At 33.6% G+C, this 12,575-nt stretch overlaps 2 non-coding genes across 2 annotated transcripts; one reads left to right on the forward strand and one right to left on the reverse strand.

The window, feature by feature from the left end:
• Positions 1-9,156: 9,156 nt before the first annotated feature.
• On the reverse strand, positions 9,157-9,249 carry LOC148760187 (small nucleolar RNA snoR8a). Its single transcript, XR_016023340.1, has one exon. It is a non-coding gene; the product is annotated as a small nucleolar RNA snoR8a (small nucleolar RNA).
• Positions 9,250-11,378: 2,129 nt separating this feature from the next.
• On the forward strand, positions 11,379-11,471 carry LOC148760188 (small nucleolar RNA snoR8a). The gene has a single exon (XR_016023339.1). It is a non-coding gene; the product is annotated as a small nucleolar RNA snoR8a (small nucleolar RNA).
• The last annotated feature ends 1,104 nt before the right edge of the window (positions 11,472-12,575 follow it).

Raw genomic sequence — 12,575 nt, forward strand, 5'->3', positions numbered from 1 at the left:
TAAGTCATATATCATAACTTAGAATCAAAAAAATATTAAGCATTGCCACTTCATACTGGCATACCAAACAAGTGTATATACACTGTCTACACATGTATCTTAATAATTCACATTAGGTTTGTCTATACACAACAAAAGAAGACTCGATGTTCAGCGGAGAGACTTGGACTAATGTACAGCTACTGAATGTCGAGACACCTACCAAAAGATGGATACAAGTCCACGAGGACACCCCGTCCTAGTTACCGGCTGTCTCTTAATCTAAAAACATGCAGTTGAAAGCGGTGAGCATAAACTCAGTGAGTGAACAAGAAGGGAACAAGCATACCATAAGGAATGTTTATCGAAATCATGATGCACTCATTTTCTCAAAACAATGCAATTTGTTCTAGTTTTTAGTAGAACCCCTCATGTAAACCCCTTATGAGTAAATCACTTAAAAGATCCATACTTAACTATGGTACCAAAGAATCGAAAAATATAGCGAAGCCCACAAGTTAGCCAAAATGGACAGAAAGTTTCTTGCTGCAGTGAGAACCAGGTTTGGTGAAAGCCCTCAAACCCGAGAGTTTCTCGTTGTAGCGAGAGTCAAAACATAAAGAAAAAAGTCTCATTTTCTTTTAAAACAAGCCATTCTACTTAAATAACAATAGCAACATGTAACACATGTAAACTCCCAAATTTCAATAAATCAAATGCTCACATATTTGCATTTACAACCATATACCATATATGTATATATATATATATATATATATATATATATATATATATATATATATCAATCATCATGTGCACCCTCCCATCATCATCATCTCATATGCAACGGCTTATGCGTACTCCCACTCGCATATAGCGGGGTTAGCAATAGCTTATGTGCACTCCCACTCACACATAACCGGGTCAGCAACGGCTTATGTGCACTCCTACTCGCACATAGTTGGGTCAGCAACGGCTTATGTGCACTTTTACTCGCACATAGCCGAGTCCACATCAACATGCAAAAAAGCATCCAATGCATATCATTCATTTTATCGTATTGTGATAACACATAAACCATTGTATAGCACATTTTCATGATATAAAATCATTTTACTAAAAGCTTGTTCCCAGGGTACATTTTCTAAGACAAGTTGGATAGAATCTTTCATATTTCCCAAAACAAGTTTGAAATGCAAGTCCACTCACCGGTATTCGTTGAGCCTTTAGTCGGCTCTTAATCCCCCTAATGATCCAATTGGGGTGATGGGGCTTCGTTAGCACCTACCATCAAATTAACATTTCCATAATGTCAATTTACATACTATAAACCCTAAAAGCTACCTTTTAGCTAGCTTTTAATTGCCATTTAAATGGCCATCCATTTTCAGTTTCCTATCACTCTAAAGTGAATTAACAATTTCAACTACAAAATATTCACAAATCAAATCTCTAGTCATTCTCAACATTTAAAACCCAATACTAATTTACTACTCACCTTGATAGCTTTGTAACTTTGAACTTCTTTCCAAAAGCTCTCAAGCTATTAATAAAGCTTCCTCTTTCTCTCTCTAAAACATCTAACTAGTGAGAGAGTATGGAAACAAGAATTTCATCATTTTCAAGGGTTTTAAAGTGAGAGAGTGGAAGAATACAAGGGTTTTAGTCAAAAGGGCACCAAGGTATGAAAATTAGAGCTAGAGAGAGAAAGTTATGAAAGCTTCACATAAAGCTTCCATGGAAGAATTGAAGAAATGTGAGAGGGAAGAGAACAAGAAGAAAAAGCTGCTGGAAATCCCAAGAAGTTGCTAGAAGGAGAGGATATTTATGGCCTAAGCTTATCCACTCCCTTAGAAATTACTAAAATGCCCTTCCACAAATTAGCTTATTCTGCTCTAATCTTTTATACATTCTTTTTGCTCTTTTGACATTGGGACAAGGTCCATAATGGTCTAGACATGCTTAGGTTCATGAAAACTTAAAAATTCTAACCCGAGGTAAAAAATGACCATTTTGCCCCTACCATAAAAATCATCAAAATTTTTATTTCCTGGTCATTTCACTCATATTTTCATCATTCATTTATGCTTTAGGCCTACTTAAGTCATAATATTGTTTAAAACTTACTTTTATGGGCTTATTGAGAAAATGACAAAATTACCCCTAATTAGGGATATCGCGTATATTTCTATCTACGAGTCTATAAAGGTCAAGGTCTCACATTCTAAGCATGGAAAATGAAAAAAAAAAGCATGGGTAGTGTAAATCACAAGATAAAATCACAAAATTTTACCTTTATTAGCTTAATCCTTTGAAATCCCACACTTTTTCTTCAATTTTCTCACCTAGGGTTTGTGTTCTTTCCTTTCCTCTTCACTTCATGCTTTGGCCAGCCATATGGGTTAGACTAAGAGAGTTTTAAATAGATTTTACAAGGAAATTCTAGAATAATCCAAGCTTGACACATGGCATGTTTCCATTGGTCCATATGTAATACTTATCCATTAAACAATCTCTCTCCACCACATAAAATGTTTCAATTATCCACAATGTAAAATGTTAAAGGCTGAAATCCATGGGCATGACAAGTGTTAGGTGGTGTAAAATTCTAAAATTCCAACTTTGCCCCCGTAAACTAGTAAAATTACCGTTTTACCCCTAAGACTCCAAAAATGTCAGAATTTAAATTTTTCACCTCTCAAATTCAAATCATACTCCAATGAGTCAAATGTGATCAAAATCATTTTCTAAAAATTCTCATTTTATCCTCGGGTGGTAAAATTACCATTTTGCCCCTAGAAAATGAAAATTCCAAATTGACTCCAATTTAGCCTTCAAACTCCAAATCATCATTTTAAGTCATTCTGGGGTTTTAAAATTCTCAATTTCATCTTAAGATCTCTATTTAGACTAGTTAAAGACTTAATTCAACTTAATAGTACCATTTGGAACAATATCGACTTTTGACGATTTTTTTTTTTTTCGGAGCTTTCTAAGTATGCAAGCATATTGTCAATCACATGAAGGACATTGCAAGTACTTTATAAGGTCGAGCTTGACAAAATGGTCCCAACATAATCCTCCACCAAAGATGTAGACTTGTAGTTGTCAAAGCAGAATTCAACAACTACACATTTGCACTTACTACAAAAACAATGAAGTCACAGTAGAAGCACAATGTAAAAGTTATATTTGTTGTAAAGCAAATAAAAGGCATGGATATTTGTACCTTATTTTCGCAATGGAATGGCTACAAGGTAATAGATCGATGTAGAACTCCCAAAATGAACACGCTTTTATGGACAAGTTTACTAGTCCATCATTCCTCTCGTCTTTAACTTAAAACTCCACTCGATCGATAGGTTTAACTGCAAAGTGATGTACTTCATTGAACTGTGTGTTTAACTACTTGGTAGCCCAAGGGCTAAGAGGTGTGGACCCATTGATGGCATGCTCATGTCAGTCATGGAACAAATGCTGGAACATGTCTTTAATGAACTCAACCAAAATGATGAGTGGTATTTGTCTCACATGCTTAAACCACAAGTTAATACATTTTGGAAAGTTGGATGTCATGAGTTGGTATTGCCTTACCAGTGACCATCCACGTGCCCATCTCTCAAGGCCTATTTTCATAAGGACAGCATGGATATCTATGTGAATCTAGTTTAGCTGGTTCATATGTCTATTGAAATTAGATACCTTGTAGTAATCTCGAGCAAAGGTGAAAATTACTACAATGTTATCATGCTTGAACTTGTTTTTGAAGTTTTTCCACAAGTGATAACTGCATAGACCATGGCATTCATTTGGGTATACATTCTAACTACCTTCTTAATGTCAAAATGTTGATAAAAAATGAACATTATGTTTTCAAGATTACCAACCGCACGATGTTGTTTAGTAAGAAACCACATCCATGAGTCTTTATCCTCAACATGGCTAATGCCAAATGTAACTAGATATATGGACTCATTCAGGTATTTTCAAACAACAACAAACTGAATACGTTTGAACCTGTATTTCAGATTTGTACCATTAATCGCAACTATAGGTCACATTGTTTGAATTGTTATGCCCAAAAACAATGTTTGAATTGTTATGCCTGATCAACAGCTACTACTATGACTGTAACAGGATTTTTACATTTTAACATATGAAAATATAAGAGTTAGAGTTGGAATGTCTCCTCCAAGGGACAAAAAAACAAGCCTCTCACTTGCCAAGCCTTACCATACAAGCATTGTAAGCCCCATTGAGCCATAATCTCAACCATTATGTCCTTAAGTCTCAATGCTACTCCATAAGCCTGAAGCTTGAAGGACTTAAGTTCACCAATTAACTTCACACTTGTTATCCGGATTAACCTTACAAACCATCAACAGTATACGTGTGTACCTTGTAGAATGAGTGAACTTTCCAATAATCTCCATCAGGTAACTTAATTACATGCAAAGCGAACTTGTTTTCCTTGTCCTTACAAAAAACCTTAAAACGAGCATGACATGACTTTTTAACTCTTATCTCGTTTCAATTTGACCTTAAAGGAAAACATTTTTCCTTAGTATAAGCGGTCATTGATTGATGTGGACTTTTTGATGGTAACTATTTAGAAGGAAAACATCTTTGCACTCGAAATAAGCCATAGATAAGATGCCCATACAATTACCCTTTCTTGAACATTGTCATCGAGGTAATGTCTCAAGTGAACGAATCCCATTGTCATAAACAATGGGGCTATTGAAAATAGGGTTATCACATTGAACATCTCCTAAATCCATACCTCTAACATGTTCTGTATTGCCTTCAACATGATTGCAATTTGAAATGTCAGCTTCGTCACACCAGTCATCCTTTAAACAATCATCATGCTCACCATTAAAGTCATCATCAAACTAATGGTCTTTACACTGATCAGATGTAGCATTGTCATCGAGAATCGTATTGTTGTTTGAAAATGGCATTGGACCCATTGTAGTATCACCAATCAAATTGTTCTGACATGCCATGCATATCAAATCAAACATTGTGACACACCATGTATAACAAGTAAAATATTCTGACATGCCATGCATATCAAGTCTAATATTGTCACACACTAAGGCTGATACGGCAATAACTAACTATAATACAAATGTCCTGACCAGCTAATGACCAAAACCAGTTAAACCACAACCACTTAACCCCAAAAACCATCAAACTAGCAAGAAAACATAGTCTAAGCAGTTGCTAAACGTAAACCACCAAAATACAAGCAAAGATAGAATAACGTACTTGTGATTTAAGGCCGTCAAGAATCCGAGCAACGATACAGTCCTCAAGCGTCTGCATTACTAAACTCAATGACTGAATTAAAGCCTTCAACTCCAACATCTCTTTTTCATGCTTGCGCATGATCCGTCGGAGCTAATGGGTAGTGACTGCTCTATCATTGACTGTTCTCAATTAGGTCAACTGCAATAACATATATAACTGTGTTATTCAATAATCATATATGAAATTGTTGAACATTAACTGTTACAACTTTAATATCCTAACTGACGGCTCGTTAGCAGTCTGCGGTGGAGCCAAATCGATCAGTGCTTAAGAACTTGTCGTCGCTTTTGTAAACTGCAATTACATATATAACTGTTTCAATAATCATGTATGGAATTGTTGAACATTAACCGTTACAACTTTAATATCCTTACTGGTGACTCGTTAGTAGTTTGTGGTGGAGCTGGACAGATCGGTGCTTAAGGACCTATCATTACTTTCGTTAACTGTAATTACATATATAACTGTGTTATTCAATAATCATGTATGGAATTGTTGAACATTAACTGTTACAAATTTAATATCTTTATTAGCGGCTCATTAGCTGTATGCGGTGGAGCCAGACCGATTGGTGCTTGAGGACTTGTCGTCGTTTTTGTAAACTGTAATAACAGAAATTACTGTGTTACTCGATAAGCATATGTGGGAATGTATAACACAAATCATTAGAACAGATCTTACCGACGGGTCTTTTCCACTGTGCGTCTGAGGAAGATCCGTGGGTGGTTCTGAAATTCCTGGCACATGGTCCAATTGAAAACACAGAAATGTTATTCGATAATCACAGATGAAATTGGAGAACACAAAACTGTTAGAATTATCCTTACTGGCTGTTCACTGCCTTGACTATGGTCATCCCCTTCGTCCATCAACTTAGGGCCTGACAGCTCATCAACTAAAGCAGCAGCGATACGCATCCGCTTCGTGCCACCAAAAACTCTTTTCTCCTTCAAGCTTTTCCTTTTTTGCCTCGCACCTAAGCCCCAATCTGACCGATCCTCCATGTGCCCTATTGGCACGTACTCGTGGCCCTCTAATAACGGGACATCAAGGTACACAAAATACTCCTAGAGGGCCTCATCCGCAGTGGGTTTCAATGTCTCCAGTGCCTACAACTACAAATAAACAAATAAAATCTTGTTATTATCGAATAAGGAAAATTATTATACAAACATAAAGCAAAAATTAACAGTTTTTCACTCACATGGTCAGATGACTCTAACTTCTAAATTGCCTTGTAGAAGTCTTTTGGCTTCTGATTGCAATCCCATCTGCACATTCGTGGGTAGACGTTGTCTTTTGAACCAGAGGGGGTAACTATTTTTAGAGGGCCGAAATATCCTCCATTGCCTAGAACTGCAAGTCAAATGTAACCATTATCAGACCGTAAATCATAAACGAGTGCACCCATAAATTATTTTTTCTAAAGGAAACTGAAAAATGTTACGTGATAGTACTTGTATCACCCATGCGAATCCGTAAATGTTGTAGGGCAACTGAGTTTCCTTTGTCACGCTTGAGTCAAGAACTTCAAACCCTTTCAAAAGGTAGTCCAAGGTTAGCTTCCAAACATAGTGGCCCCATGAGAAGACATTCCAAGCGTCGATGTCCTCCACCAATGACAGCAACCAAGGTGTCACCCGACTACGGTAGTCTTGACCAAATAAAATGTTATTTGCAATCAAGACAAGTGCCATCTTGGTCACGTCTCCTGGTCGCTAGAAGTCACCCTCGCGGAACGTATCAAGCAAAGCTTGCAACTTAACGTTCTTTACCCATTCCAGTATCTGTCATGAATTCCCTCCGCAATAACCTCGTACGGTAGTCTGAACACATCGGGCATTGGACCAAACTTCAGCCCGATGATGAGGCAGAACTCCTGCTTTGATAGTCGTGCCTTGCTCTTGCCAATGGCAAACCATAGCTCATGGTCCATGGACTGGCTCTCAGTGATCCTGTGAATCATGATGCTGTGCAAGAGACCGACACAAAAGTACCCCTATGGATAGACGTCCAGGAGCATTTCGAAGCACGTACGCTTAACTGCATTGTACTCCCACTTCTATTGGAGAGTCTTTGTGATGTAATGCAACTGCGACCACTTACAGTGAGTGTTAATTGTGACGTTGAACACCCACTTCTCCCTCGACATGATCAGCAAACTGTCAAGATCCTCATACTGTCTGCACTGGATCTGCAAAACTTGGCACACATGCACCAGTGAGTTAAGCTGTCATGTGCAACAAGGTATACTGAAGACATAAATAAGGAATAAATGTTGTGACACGCCATGCATAGCAAGCAAAATGTTGTGACACGCCATGCATAACAAGTAAAATGTTGTGTAAAATGTTGTGACACACCATGCATATCAAGTAAAATGTTGTGACACGCCATGCATAACAAGTTAAATCTTGTGACACGCCATGCATATCAAGTAAAATGCTATCACAGGCCATGCATATCAAGTAAAATGTTGTCACACGCTATGCATATCAAGTAAAATGTTGTCACACGCTATGCATATCAAATCAAATCATATAAACCTGACACGCTAATAACTAACTATAATAACAATGGCGTCACACGGTAATCACCCAAAACCCCTAAAACCACTACGACTTAACCCCAACAACCATCAAACCAGCAAGAAAACACAATCTAAACATTTGCAAAACAAAACAAAAAACACGAACATATCAAACAAACCCAACAAAAAATCAAAAAAATTAACGAACACATGAATGTTTTAATTTGAGACTCACTGACCTCTTCACTCATGGCCGATATTGTTGCTGGTGCTCTGATGCTGTTACGCTTGCAAAGAGCCTTCTCGAACACTTCAATACCAACGGGAATGAGAAATGAATCACACAGACGTTAGAAATTCTAAAAAATAACTGTTTAAAATGAAAAATGGCCTTGTAATATTCTTATTTATTTTGAAAAAGGGGAATTAATTCAGTGAAAGTCCAAACGATTACCATGTTAACTGCCCATTTTTTTCCTCTCTCTATTTCAAACCATGACGTGTCCCCTGTTCAAGCACTACCGTGTCACACACTCTAAACCATGACCATGGCGTGTCAGCTTTTCAAGCAATGCCGTGTCACACACTCTAAATTATGACCATGGCATGTCACCAACTCTGAACTCTGGCGTGTCACAGCTTTCCTCCATGGTGTGTCACCAACTTTGAACTCTGACATGTCACAGATTCCCTCTATGGCGTCTTATGAACTCTGAACGCTAGTGTGTCACAAATTCCCTCCATGCTGTGTCACCAACTCTTAATTTTGGCATGTCACAGATTCTCTCCATGGTGTCTCACCAACTCTAAATGCTGACGTGTCACAGATTCCCACCATGGCATGTCACCAACTCTTAACTCCGGTGTGTCACAGATTCCCACCATGGTGTGTCACCAACTTTTAACTCTAGGGTGTCACAGATTCCTTCCATGGCTTCTCACCAACTCTTACCCAATTTAACTTTTATTTAAATTTACTCAAAATATTGATTTAGTTACAACTTTTACAATTTACAAATATACATTCTTTTGAAATTATTCAACTCTTACCCAATTTCCCTTTTATTTAAATTTACTCAAAATCTCTTATAAAATGATTTTATTTAAATTCAGATACCACAATCAAATTCTACTAAATTTAAATTTAAATTATTAATTTGAATCTACAAAAAAATTGTTAATAAAATAAAATGGTACAAATATTTATAGCTATATTTAACTTTATCAACCATAAATGCAATCTTTAATATAAAAAATTTCAAATTAAAAAATATAACTTGAAATATTAAATAAAATAAAAACATAAAAAAGAATAAAAAAATTGAAAGGGTGGAGCTTAGATTCTATGGTTATAATAAGAATTTTGTCATATACAAATTAAGGAAGTCAGAACGAGGAATTATTTTTATAATCATCGCTAACTTTATATTTTCGTTCTTCATTTTTTTAAAAGAAAAAATTAAATCAGTATATTTTGCTAATTTGACTTTAGTTTAAGTTAAAAACTAAGTTAAATAAATTTTAAATTTTTATACTATTATATATAGAAGAAAAAGGAATTTATTTAGTCATTTTATATTATTTTATTTTAATGTAATACAAGTTATTCATAAAAATTTGACTTCAAGTATGAAATTTTTTTCAAAATTTTTTTCATAGAAGGAGAATTCAAACTTAAATTTGTTAAAAAAGATAAATTAATTTACATATTCTAGAATCAAATAATCAAGTAAGAAATATTTATATATATTTTTTAACACCATAAATCTTTTACACCTAAATATTTGACTTATTAATAAGTATATCAATAATCTACTTAAATATTTGTATTTTTTAAATATTTTTTTAATTTAATATCTCAATATCTCAATATTATTCAATTTAGTCCTTGTACTACATTTTTTTATTCAATTTATTCCCTCTGACATGGTAGAATTTTTTTTTTCAAAAATTTTTTGATCTAACACGTGGCACTAACATGTCAGCATGTCAGTGCCATGTAAGCACTACCACGTCATCTTATAATGCAACGTGGCATTGCCATGTCACACTCAGTGTCATGTGGCATACCAAGTCATCAAAATGTGACACGTCAATACTAACATCAACGCTGACGCTATCCTTTAACGATAAAATTGGATATCGTTAAGGGGAGGGACTAAATTGACTCAATTCTCAAAATTGAGAGACTAAATTGCTTCGATTTTAAATATAAGGACTAAATTGAACAAAATTGAACAGTACAGGGACTTGATAGGTCTTTTAACCATTAATAAATCATGCACTATCATTTTATTAATAAATAAATTAAAAAATTTTAAAGTTTTAAAAGTAAAATTTATAAATTTAAGAGTAAATTTGGTTCTTTAACAATGGCTTTAGTTTGATACCATAATTTGCACTATGGTTTAAAGGGTTAATTAAATATTTGGTGTTTAAATTATAATCAAATTCTCAATTTGTTATTTAAAGAATAAAAATTTGGAATTAAGTACTTGAACTAATTTGCTTCTATTTATCAATTTGCACACTAAACAACACTGTTAGTCAAATAAGCGAAGTGTCCAATGCTTCCAATAAAATTGTGAGACGCACTATGTTTTGATTGACTTTTTTTTTTGAAAAATGTTTAATTTTATTAATCATTTCAACGCTAGTATGCCACTCTCGATCTTCAACTTAGAGTTTAAAAAGACTATCCTTGGAACTTTAATGCCCTGAACATTTGCTAAAAGTCGATTAGCTGCATAAAAACTTTACCGAGCAGCACGAGAACAAAATTATACCCTAAACTAATTAATGAGATTCAGTAACCCTCCCCAAAAAATCATTTGAACCGTTGATCCTAGAAGCCTATCTCGATCAAAGAAACTACATCAAAACCAAACAAGACAACCCATGTTAAAAAATAAAATGGTCAAAATACCCACCAAGTCCATGTATTCATGCATTTTGTTCAATTTAGTCCCTGAACTCCAAATTGAAACAATTTATTCCCTTAATTTTGAAAATTATTTCAATTTAGTCTCTCTCATTAACGACATCCAATTTTGCCGTTAAAATGATGACTTCAACGCTGATATCAACACTAACGTGGCATATTTTGATGATGTAAAATGTCACATGGCACCAACTTGATGACATGGTAGTGCCACGTGGCAGATTTAAAAAATTTCAAAAAAAATTTTTACGCCACGTCATAGAAACTAAATTGTACAAAAATATATAATACAACAACTAAATTAAATAAAATTGAGATGTTGAGGGATTAAATTGAAAAGAATATTTGAAAAATACAAATTTTTAAGTAGATGATAGATACACTTATTAATAAGCCAAATATTTAAGTGTAAAATATTTATTGTTTTAAAAAATATGTATATATATTTTCATACTTGATTATTTGATTTTAAAATATATATATTAATTTAGCTTCTTTGCAAAAATTGAGTTTGAATTCTCTTCTATAAACAAACTTTGAAAAAAACTTCATACCTAAAATTAAATTTAGATGAATTAACTTGCATTTTGTTAGATGAAGAAAGAAGATACGAAGTTAGCAATGATTATAAAAATAATTCTTTGTTTTGACTTACTTAACTTGGGTATGACAAACCTCCTATTGCAACCATAGAATCTGAGTTACTCCACCTCTTTAATTTTTTATTTATTTTTTATATTTTTATTTTGTTTAACATTTCAGGTTATATTCTTTAGGCTAAAATTTCTTAGATTAAAGACTGCATTTATGGTTAATAGAGTTAAATATAATTATAAATATTTATACAATTTTATTTTGTATTTACAAATTTTTTGTAGATCCCACTTAATAACGTAAATTTAAATTTAGCAAAATTTGATTGTAGTATTTGAACTTAAATAAAATCGTTTTATAAGAAACTTTGAGTAAATTTAAATAAAAGGTAAATTAGGTAAAGGTTAAATAATTATAGAAGAATGGATATTTGTAAATTGTTAAAGTTGTAATTAAATCAACCTATTTTGCTTATTTGAGTTAAGCTCAAGTTAAAAACTAAGTCAAATAAATTTTAAATTTTTATACTTTTATAAATAGAAAAAAAATTTATTTAGTCTTTTTATATTATTTTATTTTAACATAATGCAAGTTATTCATCTAAATTTGACTTTAAGTATAATTTTTTTTAAATTTTTTTATAGAAAGGGAATTCAAACTTAATTTTTGCAGAGAAGATAAAGTAATGAACATATTTTAAAATCAAATGATCAAGTATAAAAATATTTATATATATTTTTTAACACCATAAATCTTTTGCACTTAATTATTTGACTTATTAATAAGTATATCTATCATCTACTAAAAGATTTATATTTTTCAAATAATTTTTTCAATTTATCTTAATTTATTCAATTAATCCATGTACTATATATTTTTGTTCAATTTAGTCCCTATGACATGGCACAAAAAAATTTTTATGAAAATTTTTTTATCTACTATGCCACATCATCATATTATGGCCACATGGCATTGCCATGTCATCAAGTTGGTGCCACATGGCATGTCACGTTATCATGTAGGGGCCAACACACGCAAAGGGGTCAACACAATCAGATAGAACTCAGGGATTCCAAAACTAGCTAGAAAAGCCATCCCAAGCAAAAAAAAAAAAAAAGTTACAAAGGTAGTGAAAAGCAGGTCATCCACCAATTCACAAACAGACAAAACCAACAAAACTCAAAAACCAACTTAAGCCATCCTTGTTGGAGTTTA

The sequence above is a fragment of the Theobroma cacao genome, unplaced genomic scaffold (genome assembly GCF_053813885.1).
Source record: "Theobroma cacao isolate CCN51 unplaced genomic scaffold, ASM5381388v1 tig014, whole genome shotgun sequence".
Classification (NCBI taxonomy): Eukaryota; Viridiplantae; Streptophyta; class Magnoliopsida; order Malvales; family Malvaceae; genus Theobroma; species Theobroma cacao.